Consider the following 25,981-nt stretch of genomic DNA (forward strand, 5'->3'; position numbering starts at 1 on the left):
TGTTCTGTTTGGCAGAAGGAACTTCTTTATCTAGGAGTTGCTTGCCAATGAATACAAATATTTTCTATTCCTATCCCCTAGTCTTTCTCCAGACAGAGATTGGGAATAATAAATAGAATGAAAGTCTTGGGAAATGGCTTTCTTGCACATGTACAATGAGTGATCTGATAGCTGACAGCAAGAATACTGGTCTGCCCAAATTTGTAAGCAAGTTCATATAGCAAGCCTCTAACAATTATTACCTGGGGTTTGGTATAAATATAAACCCCTATTTGTTACTCCAGGTCTAATTCCTGGTGCCCACATGAAACACTATGTCTAGGAAGGGAGGAAGGGATAGGAGGTGGTGCTAGATAGTATTCATGCTATATAACATAAGTTTTTCCAGTTACCTAGAAATACACTGAATTATGGAAGCTTCATTTTAGAGAGGACATTGTAAAATGGCAGCTGTCTAAATGAAGCAGACCAAGATGATGAAATGTGTTTAGATCAGATCATGTAAAGATTAGCTAAAGGATATTTAGGTCAGAGAAGAAGTAAACAGGCTTTTCATAGAAACTCTCCTCTCTCCTCTCCCTAGAATTTGAATAGTTTAAGGGTACTTTAGAAGTGTGTTTTTTATTTAGCAGACATGGTACTTATTTTTTAAATGGGCACTTGGGAAATGAAAGACACAACTAAAACACACACACACACACACACACACAAAGAATACAATGCTTCTATAGGCATGGCAGACTCCTCTAGAAATAATGAAACCCATGTATTGCCCCATATTGAATATTCCATTGAATATGCTATGCATTTGTTCACTCATATAAAAAGCTAGCATCCCAGATCACTGCACTTGGCTTTCCCTGTTATATTTTATTTGTAAATTTCATAGAGTGAGAACAATTGCCTCTAGTTCTTTTCTGGGAAATAATTGCCTTGCTTAACCACTGACAATTTTATTTAAATTTAGTTCAGTCTTCTAGTCTATTGGAGGTGTTGGGTGTCTTGATTAACAGGTACCAGAAAATGTGTGAAAGTTAATTTGCTATATGATAGTTTAAAAGCAGTCACATAAAATGCACATGTGAACAAAGATCAAAGTCATTGTTGGAAATGGACATTTTTGACTTGAGAAATTGAAAGAATATATTTCAATATATGCAAATATAGATAGATTTTTAAAAAAGGACTTGGAAAGGTATGACAAAATCAAGAAGAGAGAGATTTAGGACTTGTAGGGAGAAGGGACAATGATTTGAAATCCCATTTTGCTTTATTGTTAATAGTAACAGATTGGACCTATAATGGGGATAGGTAATGGGTCAGGGACAGAAAAGAATGGGCAAAATGAACTGTGTAGGGACTTTACAGGTCATCTTGACCAATTCCTCCTATTTTTTCATTAAAACTATAGTTCAGATAAATCAAGATATATTTGAACAAATAAATGAAAGGCAGTGATTTTGGCAGCATGAGAAATTCACACTTTGGTAAGTGTATTAACTTAGGAGGAAATGGGGCTAATATTATTATTATTATTATTATTATTATGATGATGATGATGATGATGATGATGATGATGATAACTAGTAGTTAATAGATATGTGAGAGGTGTCTAAGGTTTTGTGACTTGACTGAATCACATAACTTATAAGTTTCAGATATAGTATTTTGATTCCAATGCCAATATTCTATTATCCCATGTTGATTATATTCCATGTTATTAGAGTAAAGGAAGCAGCAATTTAATGAGGAGATATTTCAGTAGATAATTGACCAAAATGCAAATAGAAAGTGGATTTGCATATTCAGATCTACTAGTGACTTTTGCGCTAATCATAAAACTTGTCACTTCCAACAATATAAATATATGTGTGTGAGAAAATGGATATTTCAGTCCATAGCTACTCTTTCTCTTTTCCTTGATCCATTCTTAAGTGGAGGAAAGAAGTAAAAATGAATAGAAAATAAGAGATACAAAAATTAATGTATCAAGTTTTCCCATAATCCTGCTGTAATATTAAAAGTTTAGCTAGAATAATCATTGTAATTTTGTATAATTTAATACAGTGATAGATTGTTTCATATTTATTAATAATTTTTAAGGAAAGGTTTGTACTGTCATATAGACCTACCACATCTGAGGTTTTGAGCCTAATTCCACTCTGATTTCATACTTTGACCTGAGGCCAGCAATTTAATCTCTCTAGGCTGTCATTACTCAATCTGCAAAATTTAGATAATAATTCCCCTTCCTTTCATCAAAGGAAAACTGGAAAGATTAATGAGCTACTCATTATTTGATGCTCAAAGCTTCTTGGCTGAAATATAAACCTATATACCTACTCTGTTATTGTCAACAAATTTATTTACCTAGGATATTGAAAGCAACTATGTTAATTGGTTCTCTTTGAGAAGTATGATCTGGTCATTTCTGAGAGGATGTTATCACCTATTTTCATTTAATAAGGAATGAAAAATAAGGGATTCTATCAGAGGGACTAGTTTTCTTTAAAGATCTGAGAGTCGATTGGGTAAATATGGATATGAGTGTGAAAAATACTAATACAAGGATATGATTAAGGTGAAAAACAAGTTACCAATGCCCATGTACAATTTTCTTCCTTATTCCTTTCCACTAATTCTTCCCATTTTCTTTCATCAAAACATATCAAAGTTATATTCTTCCATAAAACTTGCCTGCAATTCACAACTGAAGGCTTCAATTCATTAGATCACAGACTGTGAATTTTCTAGAATCCCAGGGTTGTAATCCTTATAAAATGGAATTCAGAGATCACTTGAAGCATCTCATCTGAAGAATGAATCTCCTTTAAAACAGACTCAGTAGGTAGTATCCTAGAATCTTTGTAAACAACTCCAATGAGAGAAAATCCTACAATGTATAACTGTATATTATTTCTATGCATTATTTTTTTAAAACTGGGGTTTTTGGGGGGAATTTTTTCTTTATCATATATTGGACCACAAGTGACAAGAGAGGATATCATGATTGGTATTTTCTTTTTGTACCTTTCATTTAATATGGTATCCTATTAGCAGAATCAACTCTATGTGGAATTGAGAAGGCAAAGTTTGTCTTTAATGTTCTTTTTGCCCCTCTCTATGTTCTAGGAGAGAGTATAATGTATATGACTTTTAGTGGTCTTCTTTTTTCCTGGCATGAAACCCTAATATTTACCCATGAATGTCTAGGGTATTCCACATAGGTCTATTCCTAGGAAGCTATATTCTGTGATTACAGGATCACAAGTTGCAAAATAGATGGAATTTCTAAGGTAAAACAGTCCTACATCCTAAATTTAAATATGGGAACACAATCTAAGAAAGGATAACTGATTTTTATGAGGCCCCATAGCTAAGAGGGTAGAAGAGTCAAGATTTAAACTCAGGTCTCTAGTTCTACACTGATGGCAATGTAAATTTTATATGCATTAATAGTCATGGATCATTATAATTAACATCCTATGGTATTCATAGAACATGCAAACCTGTACTTACCACAGAGATCTCATATTACCCCTTACTCATCTAGCAAACATTCATTTGATCTATATCTTCACATATTTCTTTATTAATTAACTTGAATATTTCAAAAGATTTGTGATTTTGGCACTATTGAGATTTCTTCCACAAACAGGTTATAAATCTCTGCCCTGGAATAAATGGTTTCTTTGGTTTCCATAACAAGAACTTCATTTCTTAGTATATTTTCCTAGTTAATCTAATATTCAAATAATAATCATTCACTTTACAGACAGCCTAAGCTTTTTACAGCTTGGTAGGATCAGCCATAGCTTGTACTCCTTTACCCCAACTCACTTTCATGCTGAAATGAGGAATTGAGATAGGACTCCTGTGGAGGGCAATTTCCTATTTCAAAAATTATTTCAGATAGTTGAGAGAGCTTAAAAGGAATCTCAAAAGTACAGTTGCAAATAATAGCAATAATGAAGAAAGCAAAAGCCAATTACAGAGATAGGGAAATAGAAGAAACTTGACTATGAAGAAGCAGGAGAACGGTAGTTTTCTTCAAGAATTTGAAGGATAGTAATAAGAAAGAAAATTTAGAATTATTAACCTGATCCACTGAGAGCAGACCTAGGAGAAATGAGTGGCAACTTTAGAAGGGAAGATTTCCATCCAGTGTAAGAAAACAAAGCTATCTTGCTACAGTTAATGATGTCTAGAGGTGGAATGGACATTTCCTCACTGGAAGACCTCAGCTAGAGGCTGAATGATAAGGGAATATTGTGGACAGGATTCTTATGAATTGGACCAAATGATCTCTGTGTTCCTTTCTAATTCTGAGTGTTTGTGATTCTTTTCATCATAGATACTAATGAACATCTGAAAGGAGTTAATTACTACTATTGAACACAATTTAGCTTTGAACTTTCTGGCAGTTAAGACAAAAAGAAACACATTAATTTATCAGGTTCTCATTATCTGATAAATAGAGGCCTACAGGTTCATTAGAAGACTTTTTTGGTAATGTTGAATTCTAGAAGAAATTTGTTGTATGGGACCCTATATAAGAGGCTCAAAGTAAAAGAATAGATACTTTCTTCAGTAGAAATTTTCCAAGAGGCAATAATATTTTCTTCAAATTAATGTTTCTTATTATTAACATTCTTCAAAGCAAAACATTCAATCTTATAAATCAGTGGAGACGTTTCTGAAGTGAGGTAATATAGTCCAGGTATGCTACATTATGATCAGATCCCTTAATACAGGTATACAATTTATGGACATGATAGAAATAGATCATTGAAACATCCAATAGAATGACTATTAATTATCAGGTGTCTTAAGTAAGTCTTTGGCAGGTGTTAGATAGCATTAGAGGCATGGTTAAATTCTCTTGAGTGATTCAAGTTCAGATGATATTTCATTGAGTAAAAATGGATAGATATAAATTTGATATTTGTGAAAGAAGGGTTGTTATGCAGCAACCTGCCCTAAGGGAGAGATAGGAAGCTCTATATATCAGGCAATGGAAAACACCACTGTTCCCTTGTCTACCATCTCCCCTTAGATCCTTATACATAATTGCCCAGAATTCTGAACTCATGAGCCAGACTAACCTCCCTGATTCCAATCTGAGATGTTAGGGAGAATTTATTATTGAAAAATGTATTGGCACAGTCAGGCAATTCCTCCCCCCATTCCATTACTTTTTTTCCTAATTGAATTCCCCAAACCCTCATTTGAGGAAGCAAGTTTATGTAAACTCTAAGTAATACTGTGCTGTTTAACACAGTACAAATTAAAATTATGTGATCTTCCTGATTAATACATATGAACTTAAAAAACAATTAAAAGGACATTGTAAAGTACTCCAGGGGATAAAATGATATTTCCATCAATTGTACAAATGCTTTATCATGATGCTGTTCAACCTAAATGCAGAAACATCTCTCAGCTGTCAAGTGAACTTCCTATTTAAAGGTCTTTAAATTGATAAGGATGGAGAAAATGGTAGATACATGTCCAGAGATTTAGTAAAAATGAAGAAGAATGGTGGTAGAGGTATCTAGTAATTCCTAAAAGACCAGTTCCAAGAAAGGGGTTAATAATAAATCAAGTCCAAGACCAGAGAACTCTATGTAAAATAGGCAAGTTGAACCAGATCTCCAAATTCAAGGAAATAGATATGAACTCAAAGGTATCACTTAGATTTGGTTAGATAGAATTCATGAATGGAATATGACATTGAAAGAATATACTATTTTCAAAAACAAAACTTCACTAACATGGGAAAAATTTCCATTTGCTTATAATCAGGGTATATTCTCCCTTAAAAGATCTCATCCAATGGTCCTTTGAAGGTCCGACCCCTTCAGGTCTCTCTAATAATTATGTTGTTCCCTCATACATGCAACTGCTCCATTGTGAGATTATTCTTTAGGTTGTCATTACTCTTCAATCCTTTCCCACTTCCTAATTAATCCTACCAACTATCCTCTGCATTGGTGAATCTTCTCAACACTCCACTTCAGGTCTGGTAGTCTATTCACTGCACCACCATCTAGATACCATTGTTAGGTCCAAAATGAACAAAATATATAAAAGGAAAGGCCAAACTCATATTAAAAAGTAGAAGAACCTGAGTGGGAAATCTGATAGAGAGCTTAGAAATAAAGATCAATGCAAGGAATAAAAGGAGGATTAATTCAGAAAATAGGAAAAACATCTTGAACTTGGCATTAATGCATGATATATTATTGATGAGTAACTTCAATTATTTGGACATCTGCTGGAGTGTTCTCTCTCAAAAGCAGAACAGCTAAAAACACCTTTTTTGCCTTGAGGCTAACTTCAATTTCCAAAATTTGGAAGAAGTCACAAGATAAACAATCCTTATGAACCAATAAAAAGGAATTTGTTGCCAAGAGATGGTAATATGGTAATATAACAAAAAGTGACCATGATATTTGAGAAAGTAATATGAAAGGTGGGCTTATATGGTATTAAACTTAAGTTTTCAAAGGACCCAGGAAAAGAATATGTAGGGTTTAACAACTTAAAAAAGGAAAAAAGTCATGTCAGGAGGAACAAGGAGCCCTCAGTTTTAACATTCTAAAAGCAAAATCATGATTAAAAAAAGAAACAATTTCTGAAGCAAGCAGTGACAAGGCATAGAGAACTGACTGAATACCTAGGAAAAAATAATTAGCAAAATTGATCAGTAATTGAAAATACCTGAAAAAAGGCAAGTAATGCTTCACACAAGTGGTTTTCCCACCTTTGCAAAAGAGGAAGGCAAAAGTATCCTCTAATATCTCTTCTTTATGGTCATCCTTATTCTTGTGGGTTCTTATAACTTTAAACTACTTGATGTCTATGGTAGTTTTTGTTTCCATTTTTATTTTTCCAGTCATTTTATATATTGTTTTCTTGGAAATTCTTACTGTGCTCTTTATTGTTTCTTATAAATCTACCATGCTCCTTGATATTAATCATTTTGGTCATCACTTTTATTACAGTAATTAATATTTCATTGCATTCATGTATCACAATTAGTTCCCCAAGAGATGAACATTTACGTTGCTTTTCATTTTGTAACTATAAAAGTGCTATTATCAATATTATTATTATTGTATTTAGAGGTTTTCTTTTTATTGAGAGTGTATGGTTATTAGAAAAAACTCTAGATCAAAGGATAGGCTATATTAATATAGGATATATTAATTGTTCTTCCAAAGTTTGTTTTAATTAGTAAATCTCTTTTAACTACATCGATTTTTCATTTCTGAGATTGAATTAAAGATCTCCAATTATTCTGTTACTTTTGGTATTTTTTATGTGTTGAAGATCTTTTATTTTTTTGCTAGTTTTGTCAGTCCATTAACTGCATCATAGCTTCTCCTAATGATTATTTCTTCTGGTTTATTTATGTGTTTATGATCTTTATTTGTAGCTATATTTATTTGACTTTTCTGTCTTTTTAAAATAAAATTGGATTGCCTAAAATTGTATCAGTTTTATTAGTCTTTTCAATCAACTTTTAATTCTGTTGATCATTTTTATACTCTTTAGTTTCCAATTTATAGATTTTTAAAATAAATTTCAAAATCATTTTTTGTGCTTTTTAAAGACATTGCATCTTTTCAAATTCTAAACTTTTAAATGCACAACAAATTCATTGTCTTCCTACATGCCTATTTTCATAATATGTTTTTATTTTTTTCTATAACATCTGATTTGTTTTCATGAGAAATTTTATACTGTTTTTAATTTTCATTTTTGTTCACCTAATCACTATTTTTTTTAATAATTTGTCCTTTGAATTACTTATTATTTAGGATTAAATATCTACTCTGGGGCTTTCTCCTTGTGCTCCTTTCATAATGATTTATAAAATAAATGCTTATTATTTCTGGGATTTTAGAAATATATATTCACAACATCTTTTTGTCTTAGTTGTCCATCAGTTTTGGTAAAAATTTCATGTTATGCTGAGAAATGTGTATTTTCATTGATTGTCCCATTCAAAAGAACTTATAGTTATTTTAGGCTTCATTTCTTCATTAATGTGTAAAACTTCATAGTTTTTCTTTTCATTTTTTTTCTGTTACATTTGACCAAATCTCAGATAGACTATATAGTTAACCTAATATTAATGTGATAATGTCTCTGTATTCTTGTAATTCAATTGCTTTTTCCTTTTTTAACTTAAATTTTGTGACTTTTGGAGCATATGATTAATATAGATATCAATCTCATCTCAATTTATTTTTTGAATTTTTATATTTGCTTTAAATGAGGGTATAATTTCAATTCTGTCTTTTTTAGGTTAACTTCATGAATACATTTTGAGTAAACAATGAGTGTTCTCATTTTTCATTCTAATTTCATATATATATAATATATATATATACATATATATTTGTTTTTCCACATGTGTTTCCTGTAGGCAATAGATTGTGATGTTTTGTTTTCTTATACCCTATAATTCTTTTTTCTGTTACTGAATTTCTAATCCATTTATAATTAAAATTATGAGGAATAGGTTGATATTTTCCTTCATTTTGGCTCACATATTGCTTTTTTTCTAAATTGGAGTTATTGCTGCTTCTCTTCCTTCAAATATTTGAAGACTTATTTTGTGGAAAAAAAGGTTATAGTTAATTCTATCTCTCTCAAAAACAGTGCTAGTTTATATGGATAAAAAACATTAAGAATCATATTGCTGTACAATTAGAGAAAAATATGATTATAGTTAGAACTATCCAAAACTAGAATTAACTGATATAGGAGTAAATGAATTCTCACTCATTTGTCCTTTTTCTAATGAAGGATGTGCAAAACACATGAGGGATGTTTAAAAATACTTAGCACAGTACTTTAGTAGGTACATAGTAGGCACTTAATAAATGTTTATTCATTGACTAAAGAGAGGGAATTTTTGTCCAGGTTGGCCTAAATGGTTTCTTTTGTCCTGTCAGACTCGAGCTGCCATGATTCTGTTGTCTAAAACAAAGTCTTAATAAAAAAAAATCTGCCTTTAAGATACTTTTGATGCATTTCTTTTTTCTTATTACCCTCTCATTGCTTATCAGGCTTCAAACTTGTCCCTATGTCTTGCTTCTTGGTTTCTTCTGTGTCATCTATTTTTATTTACCCTGAGCAAGGTTTTACAGCTTTAATAATCTCCCACTTTTTCCCCCCCCGATATAATGTGACTTGTCTACTTGTTTAGCACTATTTGACGCACACATTATGTTTCAGCCAAAGAGTTAAGGCAAAGAGAAGATGCCTTCAATTGTTGTCTATGAATGAACACCAAAGGAGTAAGCAGACAGGGAGAGGTGGACAGAGAAATAAAATGGAATTAAAAAGGAGGAAATACAGGCTACTAGGTGGTACAGTGGATAGAGCACCGGCCCTGAAGTCAGGAGTACCTGAGTTTAAATCTTGCCTCAGACACTAAATAATTACTTAGCTGTGTGGCCTTGGGCAAGCCACTTAACCCCATTGCCTAGCCAAAACTTTATTAAAAAAAAGGAGGAAATCTTCAGAAGATGATATGATCCAGTGTAACTATATGCATGCAGATGTGTTTATCTTGGCAAAGAGAAGGGCTAATTCTGTCTGTTGTGTATTGATAATGAGAAGAGCCGGATCTCACTGCAAAAAGATAGACTATCAATCCATAGCATCATTATAAGGAAGGCTCAGTAAATTTTAAAGTGCTTTCTGTATGTACACACAAACACATATCATTTTGTTATATATATACTATATATGTAATAATTAATAAGCTAGTATATTCTAGCATGCTTTTAGTTTCTTATTTGATCCAACTTCCATTTTCATTGTGCTATCTATTTGTACTGGTAGAGGGAGTATTGATGAAATCTCAGAACAATCAAAAAACATATGAAAGAGAAGTATCTTGGTGTAATGGAGAGAGAACCCAAAAGTCCTTGGGTTCAAATCTTTTTTTTTATGTTTTTTTTTTTTTGCAAGGCAAATGGGGTTAAGTGGCTTGCCCAAGGCCACACAGCTAGGCAAATATTAAGCGTCTGAGACCAGATTAGAACCCAGGTACTCCTGACTCCAGGGCTGGTGCTTTATCCACTGCACCACCTAGTCGCCCCCTGGGTTCAAATCTTGCCTCTGGCATATACTGTTTTTTCTTCCCTGAAGGCTAGACAGCTAACATTTTTGTGCCCTCAGGAAAGTCTATAAGATGAAATGCACAAGTTTTATTGAACTATATCAGTGGAAGTAATTTCCATATTGATGTCATTATCTGTAACTCATACCTTAGGTGCAGCATGCTAAGCCCGGCTCCATCACCTCATGTTATACTTTGCAACTTTTCTGATTGGCAGATACGTTCATTCTCCTTTCTCTTTCTGCCTCCTTCACAAGGGGGTGACGATTAAAATCGGTCAGTTTCCTATTGAAAGGGGTCAAGGAGCTAAGTAGGTATAAGGCAGGAGGAGAGATAGCCATGATAAAAGGCTAATAAACTGGTGTTCGCAGGTCACATATGGACTGTTACTTACTTTCAAAGCCCTCATAACATTCCATTCTGCCATCCCTTAATAATTTCCCCTGGAAAGAACTCATACTTTTAAAAGAAAGGCATTATCAGTGTCAGTTTTCAAAATGTGAACAAGATTTCAGAAAATGAATACAATTTTCTTCACACATTGAATTGTATCAGTGCTGGAAGACCATTATAACAAGTGGGTGAAAAAAAAAAGTACTGTAGCTTCTAAGAGGTCTTTATAGAAAGAAATCGGGATTACATGAAAGATGCTATTTTCGTTTTTATCTTGAAGGGGAACTTTGAAAAAATCCCTGGTTCAAATGTGCAAATAGAAAACCAGAAACTGTAATTTGTAATCTAAACATTTCAGAGCAAAACTCCCCAACATGAACAGAGTAATCAGGTCAGGGATGTTATTAATCAATTTGAAGTGCACCTTGGAGTGGTTGTTAATAATAGCTAATAAACTGTGTGCCCAGCTCTTCAAAATGTAAAGTGCTAAGAAAGGTTAATAATGATAATCATTGTGACAATAATACTTTTTCAATTACCTGGCATTTTTTCAAAGGAGTTCAAAGAATTTTGGAAACATTAACTTATTAATAATGGCAATGATCCTGAACAGGCAGCAAAATTGCCATTTTTGTCAGTGGATAATGAACTCACACAGTGTTTCAGTGACTTGGGATAACAAATATGGGTTAATATATAGTCTCCAGCACTTAAATGAAAGCCCTTTGGAAAGGCATTAACCCCTCTGGGTCTCAAATTCATTATTTCTAAAATGAGGGGTTTGAAACAGATGACATATAAGAATCCTTTCATCTCCAAAATTTATGATTTTATGATTAACCCATCAGTCAACTAATATTAATTAAATGCCTACAACATGTGAAACTCTATTCTAAGCCCTAAATCAGGTAGAAGCAGAACAGTAAGGGATATCTTTTGCTTCCTACTAGTACAGTAATAAGCTCCCACTGAGAAATGGAAAATAAGTAGAAGATATCCCATGTCATTTAAAGACTATGACCTCTTGAAGTCATCTTACTTCAAGTATGCTCATTTAAGATCTTTTGCCCCTGTAATTCCCACTCAGCTGAATTTTCTCCAGGTGTTAAAATATATCATTATGGCTTTCCTCATCCTGTATTTCTCTAAGGGAAAGTATATGACCCACTGAAGGCCATTTGTGGCAAAAAGTTCACTCTGTACGATGTGAGATACAATCAACCCATCAATCACAAAGTATTTATTAAGTGTGTACAATGTGTCATACACTACGCTAGCTGCTGAGACTACAAACATCGTGAATGAAATCTTCACTACTCAAAAAGAATACAAATCCCAAAAGAATACACAACAAATACAAAGATAAGTTTGTTCAAAGAGAATAAATACAATAAATTCAAAATAGTTGAATACTGGGAAGTTTAAGAAAGAGGTCATTAGCAGTTGGGGAAATTAAGTTTTCATCCACACCGTAGGGCTTGAGCTTTATCTTAAAAGAAGCAAGGGACTCAAGGGAAAAATGAGAAGATCACTCGTACCAAGCATGGGGATGACTGGTACAAAAATCTTAACAAAGATAGAAGATGGAGTGCCATGGAAGAGGACCAGTGAGAAGGTCATGCAGGCTGAATTGCAGACTGGTGGATGATGAGAGCAGAAACTGTGAGCATGGAACTTACTTCAGAAATGCACAAAATAATAAAAATATGAGTAGAAGTTCTCTTTCAGGATTTATTTGTTACATACTCAAAATCCTGAAAGCTGATCAGTTTTTATCATTTTTAATAAAAACAAGATAGTAGGACTGAACAATTTCATCTTCCTTGCAGCTTGCCAGGATGATGCCAAATAATCTACCTTGTTTTTGTAGGATTACAATTTATACATAATCTAATAGCTATAGAAATAATGATTAGCTTCTAGCCTTACCCATACTAAATAAATATATGGAAATATAGACACTAAGGCACAGATTATGATATAGTATACAGAATAATGTTCTACATTATGAAGGAGAAAGAAGGAGGCAGAGATAGAGGCAAAGGCAAAAGCAGAAAGAGAGAGAAAGGAAAAGACAAACAGAGTCAGTCAGACACAGACAGGGGCACAGAGAGAGAAAGAGAGAGAGAGAGAGAGAGAGAGAGAGAGAGAGAGGCAGAGCAAGATACTTTCAGAGACACAGGGACAGAAACAGAAATAGAAGGACAGAGATTAAGTCTCATGGTTCTCCCCATATATCATCTCTATCTCTGTCTGCCTCTGTCTCTGTCTCTGTCTCTATCTCTGTCTCTATCTCTATCTCTATCTCTCCATCTCTCCATCTCATCTCCATCTTTATACCTACATCTATGTCCATCCATCTATCTATCTGTCTGTCTATCTATCTATCTATCTATCTATCTATCTATCTATCTATCTATCTATCTATCTGTTTGTATTACTTGGGATAGGTATTCTAACCCTGATACCTCCATCATTCAGTCTTCTTGAGTATCACTAAAATTAAGGGGAATCATCTTTAATACCAAGAAACTGTTAACCTAATCAAATCAAACAACATCTTGAGTATTATGTTAATTGCAGTTTAGAGCTTGAGAATATGTAGAAAAGGGAAAACAGGGTTGTAAAAAGGTAGTTTGTCATTTGATGTTGAGAATAGGTTAAAGGAACTAGGGATTTTTAGCTAAGAGAAGATTTGGACTATGAAAGGGGTGCAGTATAGTTTTCTTCAAGTTTTTGGATGCTGTTTCTTCAAATAGAAGCAAGATTTGATCTTCATCCCAGAAGCTAGAATTGGGAGCAATGGATAGAAGTAGAAGAGGAAAATTTCTGATTGAAATAAGTAAACAGGTTTATTTAGGTATCAGAAATAAGGAAAAAGAAATCAGAGTTTTATGAAAGTAAAAGTGTTTATTTTATGTAACAGTGCCTCTTTATTAGAGTTCTTTAATTACCACCCATCAGGCTAGCTGTATAAGAATTCTTATTCAATAACAAGTTACCTAATCACTTTTGAGGTCACTTTCAAATTTGAAGTATTATAATGCTCTCTCTCTCTCTCTCTCTCTCTCTCTCTCTCTCTCTCTCTCTCTCTCTCTCTCTCTATATATATATATATATATATATGTATATATATATATTTGTAACAATAATTTCTTGTTAAATTTTTATGCCTAATAGAAAGGTAATTGGTTCAATAATATCTTCTAGCTTTTGAGCAGGATTATTTAGTTGGTTGGACTATACTGAACTGTAGATAGATATTTATGGTTCTCAGTGACATTCAAATAGGTTCCATCAGTTCATAATTGTTAAATTATAAGCTCCCTCTGTCATTTTTTAAAAAAAATGTTACATTTTTTCTCCTGTCAAAAAATAATGGAAATATTCTATTCTTGATTGCATATAGCTAATGTCATTTTTTTTGAGATACGTAGTTGCATTTAAGGCTAATCTTTGTACCTCCTAATAAGGAAATACCTTCCAATCATCACTTATGCTTTTTTTTGACATTGTGATGGTGTGAAAATATCCTATCTACTGCCTGGAGCATGTGATTTTGAATTCTAGTATTAAAGTGAAGGTACTTCTTCGATCCTTTGAACAATAACTATTGCCAGAGAGTTTGCTTTAATAACTTCCCTCATAATTTGTTAATGTGTTGAGTATCACGTCTCATTTCCTTTACTTTCTCTCATATTCACTTTGATGGTTGGAGTATTGAAGGACAGAGCCATCAGTGTTTCACACTTTAATGTGGGATTTCTTTTCTCTTTACCTCTAATCAATAATTACTATGGTAAGGGAATAGGAGTTTTGAAATGAGAAAAAAAAGAGGAAGAAGAAGAAGTAATTTTTAAAGCATTGAACACCAAGTTAGGGCAAGGCAGGCCTAAGTGCCAACTTATATTGTTATTTGGGAAATTAAGTCACTTGACACCTCTGATGGTAGAAGAGAGTACTTTGAGGAAGGTGGGTATCACAAACTCTCATTGTATAATAATATTTTCTTTACTCTCATTGTTAATCTTTACTTTTCCCTATTCTAAGAGATCAAATAGACAATGACTGTTTTCCTTGGAAAAATAAATCTGAGGGAAGAAAGTCATTTCTATCTGCTATTTTATTAATCATGCCTTAGACAGCTAGATCTGTATGAGCAAAGAAGGGTAGATCATAAAAATTTACTTCTCTAGTCCTGGAATATCAGTTTGAGAAATATGACTTCTTGGGTTATAAAGGGAGTTCAATCATTTTAGGGCAGGCTGCTTCACTTCAACCAGTCCAGACATATTCATTTTCTCTCTGTGTCTGTGTCTCTGTGTCTCTGTCTCTGTCTCTGTCTCTGTCTCTGTCTCTGTCTCTCTCTCTCTCTCTCTCTCTCTCTCTCTCTCTCTCTCTCTCTCTCTCTCTCTCTCTCTCTCGGTAAGTGACTTGCTCAAGGGCACCCAATTATGTAATTATTAAATATTTGAGGACAGATTTGAACATAATTCATCCTGACTCCAGGGCCAGTGATCTATCCACTGCACCACCAAGCTACCCCTCAATCCTCATTCTAAACCTAACCCACTGCAGCATGAAGTTACTTGAACTTAAAATTGGTTGATTGGCAGTATGGACTATTCAAATAAAAAACTGCTCAAATGCAGATTTCCTATGAGTATGTTTGTGTAACACAGTTTCCCTTATTTCACTAAACTAATATTTTTCCAGAAAAATAAAGAGTTAATTTAGGTTCCAAAAGATTTTTTTTTAATTTTTAGGTTTTAATTTAAAATAATACTTTTTTGGTATCATATTCATATATTTGTGATGTAGTGCAGTGTAGCATGTAAAGGACTGATCCTGGGGGTAAGGAAGGTCTACAATTCATGTTCTATCTCTGAAACATATTAATTGTATAATCACAGTCAAGTCATAACCTCACAGTCCTCTTGGAAATTTTCAAATTAATCAATTAAAATTTTCGATTATATGTAAAGATGGATTTCTGCATTCATTTTCATAAAATTTTCTCCCTCCCACTATTCCCTTTCCCTACTCCAAGCTAACAGGCAATCTGATATAGGTTATATATGCACAATCATGTTACATGTATATTTCCATATTACTCATGTTGTGAAAGAAGAATCAAAATAAAAGGAAAAAGTAAGAAAGAAAGAAATATTAAATAAGGTGAAAGCAATAAGCTTGAATCTGCATTCAGATTCCACAATTCTTTCTCTGGATGTTCATCACAAGTCTTTTAGAATTGTTTTGATCCCTGTATTCTTGAAAAGATCTAAGTCTATCATAGTTGATCATTGTACAATGAAGTTGTTATTGTATAAAATATTCTCAGGGTTGTGATCACTTCACTCAGCATCAGATCATATAAGTGTATTTCCATGTCTTTTCTGAAAACTTCTTGCTCATCATTTTTATAGAACAATAATATTCCTTTACATTCGTATACCACAACTTGTTCAGTCATTCCCAATTGATGGTTATTCCCTCAATTTCCAATTCATTCCCACCACAAAAGAGCTCCTATTGTATATATGGACCTTTGCCCTTTTCAAAAATGATCTTTTGAGATCTCTTTACTGGATCAAAGCGTATGCATAGTTTTATAGCCCTTTGAGCATAAATTCAAATTGCTTTCCAGACTGGTTGTATCAGTTCACAACTCCACTAACAATACCTTAGTGTCTTAGTTTTCCCACATCCCTCCCAATATTGATCATTTCCATTTTCTGTCAGATTAGCCAATCTGATAGGTGTGAGTTGGTACCTTAGTTGTTTTAATTTTCTTGGCAATTTCCTACAGATAAATTGTTCATCTGAATTAGTTAATACATGAAATTCCCATACTGGGCTTTCCTGAAACCAATACTCTCACAGATTTGAACCAGAAAACAAGCAATAAAACACCAAAAACACCCTATATGTTGTTTTGAATTTATTATATATATATATATATATATATATGTATATATACATATATATATATATATATATAGCTAGCATTTATATAGTTATTTTCAGAGTGTCTTACATTATTATTTTCAGATTGTATTGTGACTTCCTCTAGGGCAAAGACTGTGTTTTGCCTTTTTGAGTATTCTCGGCACTTGGCACAGTCCTTAGCTTATAGTAGGCCCTTAATAAATATTTTCTGACTGATTATGCTTTATGTAATTGTGACAGATGAAATGATTTTTCAATCTGCTGAGGGGTGCATATTTGTTTGACAAATGATCAAATATAGCATAATTTAAGTGTTATGGAAATATGAAAAGATGCCATCTCTTTGAATTCACATTGGTTGACCCTCCTATTGTTCTGTTAAATGTAAAACAAAGCTATTTTATGTAGAAATGTATTTTATTTTTTTCCTAAAGTAATCTGTGAATTTTAAAAGTCACCTGAAGTAACATGTCATAAAACTTCATTCAATAGTCCGTTTGAACTAGGCTTATTGATTTTTAAATAGAGACATTGACAAACTGGAGTGTGACCAGAGGGTGGTAATTAGCCAGAATGGTGAAAGACCTGGAAATTGTGCAGTATAAGAAACAGAAAAAAAGGAACTGGATTTATTTATCCTTAAAGAAAACAAAAACAAATTAGTGAATGTACAAGATATATCTTTGATTGTTTGAAGGGCTAGCTTGTGGGAAAAGGAATAGATTTATTTCCTATAGTGCCAGGTGATAGAATGAGAGCAAATGGGTTGAATTTCCAGGAGGCAGATTTTACTTCATTATAAGGAAGAACTTTCTAACCAATGTCACTGTCCAAACAGGAAATGAGCCACCATGGAAGTAGTTTCTCTGGGTATATTGATATTCAAACGGAGAAAAAACATTGTAGAAGTAACACCCTCCACTCATAGGTTGGGATAAGGGGAGTTTGCCTATTCTGAGAGGCTAGGAATCTAAAATAAATTGTATACAAGAAGTAAAGCAATATCTAGTATTCTCCAGAAAACAAATATTGAACTCTTACTATGTGCTAGGTACTGTACTAAGCATTGAGTATGCAATTAATAAAATGAAAGGCAATCCCTGCCCTCAAGGAACCTATGATCTAAAGAAAGGAGAGAGTACTCTAAAGCAGGAAGAAAAGATAGGAGAATCAAATGGGTATCTAGTTCTGTTAATTTGAGTTGGGGCAGCTAGGTGGCGCTGTGGATAGAGCACTGGCCTTGGAGTCAGGAGTTCAAATGGGTTCAAATCCAACCTCAGACACTTAAGTATTACCTAGCCGTGTGGCCTTGGGCAAGCCACTTAACCCCATTGCCTTGAAAAAATCTAAAAAAAATAAAAATTAAAAAAAAATTGAAACTGAGTAGAGCAACAGATGCAGAGAAGAGTGAGGTATCCAATAGAGATAAAAAATTTAGAATGACTTCTTTCACCTATTATTTGCATTATATTATTGGAAGGATTTATTCCTCCTGGAGTTCTCTTTAACTTTCCTTGAGAAACTTTTCTTTTACTCTTGAGAATTTGGTGACTTTGGTTTAAATAAATTCACTCCAAGGGCCAAGGGAAGTTAAAGAATCTTTGTCTTTCATTTCTTTTTGATTAAAGTATTAAACTGCAATCTTAGTTCTTTTAAAAACATATCAGCTAGTGTCTTCTGAGTCTTCCTGTTCCCTATAATGACCCTCTATTTATTATAAAATTCCCCATTTCAAGCCATTTAGTGTTCTCAGAGGCAATAGGAAAGTGTTTTTCTATTAAAGAACTAGATTATACAAAGATATATACCAAGCTGCATGTGCAGGTAAATTGGGGAACTTCCCTAAATAAATGTGTTGGTTAGCTACCCGACTCCCAGATATTTTCCCATAACAAAAAGAAACTATGCAATACTCTAGAATTTTCATTTATTTCTCTTCATATTTTTCTGTGATTTCCTCTTCCCACACTACCCCCCCTTCATCTTTAGTCATCTTTTAGTAAATTAGGTTTCTTAGATTCTTTACATTAGTACTCAAAAAGTAATCAATAGATTTCTGAGCTTATTCATGTAAAAATTACTTCCATTGATTCATATCACAACCCATATATAGGGAATGATGTAGAGGACTCATGGTCTTATCTTTTCATATGTTCATTCTAAAAGTGTGTTTGTGTGTGTGTGTGTGTGTGTGTGTGTGTGTGTGTGTGTATGTGTGTGTGATTCGTTGTTTTCTCTTGACATCATGAATATTTCAATAGAGTTCCCAGGTGACCCATTACTTGTCTCTTACTCTCATAATATTTCTAACTCACCTTTAATTTTTCATAAGATATTTTCTTAATGATTATCCAATTTTTCTTCTAAGTTCCTTATTTATGTTACAGCTATTTTATATCCACTTTGCATCTCTCCATTGTTCTTTGTGTGACAAATGTTTTTTTATTTATTTAGACTGTAGTGTTCCATAACTTGCAATCAATTTTGGGAAATTTGAATTAATATTCTTCAGAGTGAAGTTAGGATTAATTCAATTAATTAAACAACAGTAACAAATAAAAACAAACTTTTGTAACTTTGCAATTTCCAGAAGGCAAATTCAGGCTGTTATTCTTTTGATCATATGTCTAGGATCTGAGACATGGGAAGGTCCTCAAAATCTAACTCTTTTATTTCATAATGAAAAATCCAAAGTCCAGGAATGTGAATTAATTTACTCTGGGTCACCCAGATAGTAAGAATAAGAGCCAGCCTTGGAACCCAGACTGTATGAATCTAGCACCATTATTCTATTATCTAGACTGTCTATTCAATATGTATGCATGTATGAATATATAACCTGAGTTCCAAAATCAATAGACATACAATTCTCTTTTCTTTGGTAGAGATCAAGGTCTCATATGTACATGAGAAGATCAGGTAGATTTGGTGAGAGCAGGAGAGGAGAGCACTCCAGTTTTTGTTTTTTTGAGGTTTTTTTCAGGTTTTTTTTAGTATCATTTTGGGCTTTATAACTCCTTTAGGCAATCCTGACTTCCAGCTTCAAGAGAAAAGACAAATGATGGCAACCTTACTTCAGGTTGCTGAAAGAAAAGACTCTGGGAAGAAGCTGCCAGGAGAGGAGATGACAGTGTCTATCATGTCTGCTTTTTTCTGCAGTCTTTTCTGTCAGCAAATTGAAGTGAGGTTGATATCATTCATCTTTTCTCTCAAAGTTAGAAACCAAATATGCCCAAAGAGACTGAAGAAACTCAGACTGATGAGGGAAAGACTAGGATTCTTTCTTCTGCTCTTGCCAACTCTGCCCTATTCCTGGGATAGGTATGAGGCATTGATCTTCATCTTTGAGGAGTATTGTACCAATGAGTCTTGGGTTTTGGGTTACATATATAATAAGTGTGTTGTCTTGGTAGATAGAGCACTGATCTGGGAGTCAGGAAGATGAGAATTTGAATCCATCCTCAGACATTTGATTGTGTGATTTTTGGCAAGTCACTTAACCCTGATTGCCTTGCATCCAAGGTCATCTTTAGACGTCTTGACTCATATCTGGCCACAGAAGCCAGATGGTTCTGGAGGAGAAATTGTGACTGGGAACTTAATCTAGCACCCTCTCACTCAAAATCAATTCATGTACTTGCTTTGGTATTATCTTCTGCTGTCACAGCCTTCTTTGAGAATGAAGAAGAAAAAAAGAGAATGAAGGACAAACATCAACATATCAACATATATATATATATATATATATATATATATATATATATATACATTATCCTCTCAATTATGTTTCAATCTGTACGATAGCAAGTTTTATCTATATTTTCTTTCCTTCAATGGTTACAGATCTCTGTTAAAAGATCTTACAGTGTTCTGGGGTTCGATTCAACAAGCACAATGTCACCTATAAATAGGAGCATCAGGAGCACCTCACCATTTGCAGCGAATGCCTCTTTGACCTGAGCTTTGAATCAAAGTTCCCTGATAACAATGGTGAGCATCTTTGACAAGCATATATCTAACTGCTTTATGCCTTACCTGATATTTATTATCAGAGGGTTGTTAAACAAGTTTATCTCTGTTATGGAATCTTTTCATTTGTTTTCACTATGTTACAGCACTACTGCATCAAAATTACTTTGTACTTTATTTTTATATATTGCATATTAGTTGTGTGTAAGTTTGTTTGCTTGTTTTTCTTTATAGTAAAGGGCAGGTTATTTGATTTTTTTCTCAGTAATGACAAGAATAAGAAAGTCAATATGGATAGAAAAATAGACCCAGAGACTTGTATTCAGATTCTATCTCACAAAGACTAGCTGTGTGAAAGTCCTTATCACTTTAGTGTCTTGAAACAAGACTCTAAATGGTATAATTCTTCACCTCCATTGATTGAAATAGCATTCTCAAAAGGATTATTATTTACCAGGAAAACCACAAACCCAACCCTTAACAAAAAATTCACATTTATTATAGCAGATTGTTAAAGTTTATAAAGTTTAGATATTTACTAATTGTGTGAACCTGAGCAAATCACTCTCTCAGATCTTCAGTTTCCTCTTCTATAAAATCAAGGGAGTGGGGGATGTGCTCAATGTCCATGATAGTTTTTAAAAATATTTTATTTTTAATTTTTTCTCCTAGCTACATGCAAAAGCAAGTTTCAACTATTACTTTTAAAACACCGAGTTCCAAATTCTCTGCTTTCCTCCCACTCCACTCCCCACATTGAGAAAGAAAGTTAATTGGTATAGGTTAAAAATGTGTAGCCATGGGAAAAAATTACAACAATAGTCATAGTGTAAAAGTAAATATCACCTGCCCCCCCACACACATGCACAAAGGAATAGAAATCTCAAGAAAAACAAAGTGAGAAAAAAATGTATGCTTCAGTCTGTATTCATATAACATCAGCTCTGTCTTTGGGATGGATAGCATCCTTTATCATAAGTCCATCAGACAAATTGCTTCGATATATTTTTTCTACAGTTGCTCTTGCTAGCTGTATTTCCCTCCATCCTATTCCCCTATCCCCATTTATTCTACTCTCTCTCTCTCTCTCTCTCTCTCTCTCTCTCTCTCTCTCTCTCTCTCTCTCTCCCATTCCCTTCTCAAGTATTTTTCATATGGCTACTTCCTCCCATAATCTTCCCTCCCTTCTATCACATATAAATCAAGGCCCTTCCCCCCTTTCCTCTCCTTTCCCCCTCTAGGGTTAGATAAATTTCTATACCCTATTGAGTGTGAATATTATTCCCTCTCTGAGTCACTTTTGATGAGAATAAGGCTCATTCACTCCTTCTGCTCTACCCATCTTCCACTCCTATGCAAAAACTTTTTCTTGCCTTTTTATGTGAAATAACTTGACCCATTCTATCCCTCCTTACTCTTTCTCCAAGTACATTCCTTTCTCCCCATTAACTCCATCTTTTATTATTCCTTCATATTTAGCTTTCCCTTTTGCCTTGGCTATATATGCTTCTTCTAACTGCCCTAATAAATGATAAGGTTCATATGACATATCAGTATCATATTCCCATTCAGGAATATAAGCAGTTCAACATCCTTAAGTCCCTCATAATTTGCCCTTCCTGTCCAGCCCCTCTATGCTTCACCTGAGTCCTCTACTTGAAGATAAAATTTTCTGTTATCAGGAAAGTTTGAAAGTCCACTATTTCATTGAATATTCATCATTTCCCTTGAAAGAGGATGTTCAGTTTTGCTGGTTAGTTGCATTCTCAGCTGTTTTGCCTTCCAGAATATCATATTCTAAGCCCTATGAGCCCTTAATGTAGAAGTTGATAAATATTTTGTTACCCAGTCTGTAACTCCATCATATTTGAATTGTTTGCTTCTGGTTGGTTGTAATATTTTCTCCTAGACTTGGGAGTTCTGGAATTTGGCTATAATATTCTTGGAAGTTTTTCTTTTGAGATCTCTTTCAGGAGGTGATTGGTAGATTCCTTCAATTTCTATTTTACCCTCTGCTTGTAGGATATCATGGCAATTTTTTCAGGAGATTTTTTTGAAAAATGGACTCTATTTCTTGTCATGACTTTCAGGTAGCCCAATAATTTTTAAATTTTCTCTCTGGATCTGTTTTACACACCAGCTGTTTTTCTAATGAGAGAGATTTCACATTTTTTTTCTAATTTGTTATTCTTTTGGATTTGCTTTATTTTCTATTGGTTTCTCATAAAGTCATCAGCTTCCCTTAGCTCTATTCTACATTTGAAGGAATTATTTTCACTATACAGCTATTGTAATTCCTTTTCTATCTGGTCAATTCTGCCTTTTAAGACATTCTTCTCCTCATTGGCCTCCTGGACTACTTTTTCCATTTGACCCAAACTGGTTTTTAAGATTTTTTTCTTCAATATTTTTTGTATCTCCTTAACCAATCAGTTGACTTGATTTTCATGATTTTCCTGTATCACTCTCAATTCTCTTTTTATTTTTACCCCCTCTGTCTCTCTTATTTGATATTCAAAATCTTTTTTTTGAACTCTTCCTTAGCCTGAGACCAATTAATATTTTTTCTTGGAGGCTTTGGGTTAAGAGACTTTGACTTTGTTGGGTTCAGAGTGTATATTTTGATCCTTCATAGGAGGACCAAAGTAGTTGTCTCTGGTCAATTTTTTTTTCAATTTTTTTTCTTCTGTTGTTTGCTCATTTCTCCAGTCTATGACTTAATTTTACCTTTTTTATTAAGGTGGGGCTCTGCTTCCCAGGTGGAGGATTCATTGTCCCGATCTTCTGAGGATTTTTCCAGCTATTTTCAGAGTCCCCCCAGGGACCTGTAAGTTCTCAATTCCTCCAAGCTTTTATGAGAGGCTCTGAATGTTCTCCTGCCGGTGCTTTGGTCTGTGGATGACCACAAGCACACCCCTCTGTCCTGGGGCTGTAAGGAGGGTTCAGGTTCTGTTGCAGATAGTAAATCTCCTTTTTCTGAGACTGAGGCTCCAGATTGCAACCTGAATCTGAGTATGGGTGAAGTCACAGAGTTCTGCCTCATAGATAGCAAAGGGATCTCTGCAATCCTCCAGACCCCTTTACCATTTTGGGGCTGAGTACTCTGGCACCAGTTGCTGGGTGGCTCAATGTGGGGTGGCTACCTGCCATGTGGCAGGTCTGGTGCTGGTCCATAGGGCAGCTGTGGACTGAGGCTTGTGCTGGACTGGACTGCCCTCTCACTACAGTGTGGCAGAGTTTTCCTGCTGACTTTTGAAATTCTCCTTGGCAATCCCTGGATTGAGAGGTCTGGAAACAGCCTGCTGCCAGAGACCCAGGTGTCCCCAGATACCCAGTCATCCCCATACTGGAACCTGTTCCATGGCCTGGAATATGCTGTTGAACCTTTTCACTCTGATGTAACAGACCCTTCCCCTGGATCTTCTAAATTGTCTTGGGCTGGATTACTTCACTCAAACTTTTAGTGGGTTCTGCCACTCTATAATTTGGGGGAGAGCTTTGGTGAGTTCCTGCCTTTACTCTGCCATCTTGACTTCACCCCAATAGCAGACATTCTTATAACATTTCATTCTTATAAATTAGGTAGAAAATATAGTTACAATCTATAACTAACATTAGAGAAAGAACATAAGCCCTGTGAAAAACTATTGTAATCAGCAAATGAAAAATAAACAAGGATAAAGATTAAAACAGTGCCATTTTTACTTTTCCTGATACCAGCTTCTATGTATTCCCTTCCTAACAATCCTGCTTACAAAGTAAAGGAATTGTCATTTCTGAGTTCATCTTTCTGTATTCTCCCTGAAACCTGACAAAGAGTGCTCATCAACAACTTATATTAAATCACTCAGACACAAGACTTTACAAACAGTGTATGAAAATTATAATGAGTGTTCCTAATTAGTTGATCATCAAGCTATAATCACTTCAGGATAAATTAAGCCATGGGTATTATTGAAAAGTAATGAAGTGCTAGTGTCAGGGTTTTTTCCATGTAGCAATATCCAGGGAGGGCAGACTAGGCTTGATTTTATTCTTAACCTCTGGATAAGGTCAGCAACTAGAAATTTGAAAGACCCCAAATGTTACCTGGAACTGAATATATTGTTTCATACTTATTTTATGGTGGCAAAGCACTCTTGTCTCTGTCAATTTTTATTTGATTTGTGTTTATCAGATTCCTTCCTAAAGACTTTGATTTTTACCTCTGAAAAGTAGTGATCTATTTAGTAAGAGTCTTGTAAATATTGCCCTAAAAAAGCAGCTTTAAATGAAACTCCAAAAATTGCTTCTCCTTCCCATATTGTATTTCTGAAGTTGACAACTTGTTATTTTGAGTTTAAATTATAAATTGGCTAATATGCAATTAGATTAATTACCCTAATAAAAATGGAAAAAACCCCAAACCCTGGCATCCATAAGTCACAATATTATTAAGATTCTATCCTAATGCTGGGTTTGTATAATGAGATTGATGATTCCAGTGACGTTCTATTATGGCATCTGTTAACTGATATGAAAGAAATTTAAAACTAATAACTTAAAAGATATGAGAACCTACAAGTCATTTGAAGCTTTTAGATTAATTAAAATGATGGAATGTGAAATGAAAGTAATAAACCATACCACTTTTTTCTTTTAATTTTGTATTTTTGGACTAGTGAATCAGAAAGTCTTGGATTTTACTTGATGAGACTCCTTGTTTATATGTGAAAGATGGCCATTTCAATTTGCATTTCATATACACACTCCCTCCTTTCAGTCTTGTTTAAGATTTGAGCTCTAAAGTAATTACAGCTTATAATGCACAAAGCCTTCAAGTTTGAATGAGGTCAGCAAGGAAGATTAGTATATACAAGATTCATTTCACCAAATGCATTGGGGCTCCTTCCACTCTGGCTTCAAGAGAGGAAAATTTCAAATGGGGATGAACTGAGAATTTTAATAGACTATAATTAATCTTTTGTAACTCAGTCCCTAGATGTGAATTTACCACATCTACCTTCTATCCTAATTATAAGACTGGTTGCAGTGTTATAATTTATCATGCCAAAAACTTGTTTCTGGCTCCTCTCTTACAGAGAAGAAAGATACTTTTAGTGGTATACTTTCCATGATCATAATATGTACAGTTAATATGCATGCAAATTTTGGTGAGGGCTCTTATTTAGGGGGAAAAAAGAGAAATATTTAAAATGCCTTTACCTTACATTTTTGTATTCATCTTATTGCCCCTATTAGACTATGAGCTTTTGGAGAGTTGGTAAGTAATGATTTTTGTCTTCTATCTCTAGCACCTTATATAGGACTTTAATGGATCAACAATTTTGATTATGAAGGTAATTCCCTCCAATGGGGCTACTTTATAATCTCATTCACAACTGTCTTGTCCTGTGGGACTCTTTTTAAATCCTTCATTGACTTCTTCGTAGAGTCCATGTTTTGGAAACCTTCCTTTAATATTGTTTTCGTTCTAGAACAGTTCCATTAATATGTCATCCTTTGCTTTTACTAGATGACCGG

At 34.0% G+C, this 25,981-nt stretch overlaps 1 long non-coding RNA gene across 3 annotated transcripts in view; it reads left to right on the forward strand.

Annotated features, from left to right (window-relative positions):
- Window positions 1-25,981, forward strand: part of LOC141488318 (uncharacterized) — a 256,526-nt gene that overhangs the window by 224,909 nt on the left and 5,636 nt on the right. For all 3 annotated transcript variants that reach the window (XR_012468652.1, XR_012468651.1, XR_012468650.1), the window contains one exon: window positions 20,333-20,479. This is a non-coding gene — a long non-coding RNA (uncharacterized LOC141488318). The remainder of the gene's footprint in view (window positions 1-20,332; window positions 20,480-25,981) is intronic.

Source organism: Macrotis lagotis, chromosome 5 (genome assembly GCF_037893015.1).
Source record: "Macrotis lagotis isolate mMagLag1 chromosome 5, bilby.v1.9.chrom.fasta, whole genome shotgun sequence".
Lineage (NCBI taxonomy): Eukaryota > Metazoa > Chordata > Mammalia > Peramelemorphia > Peramelidae > Macrotis > Macrotis lagotis.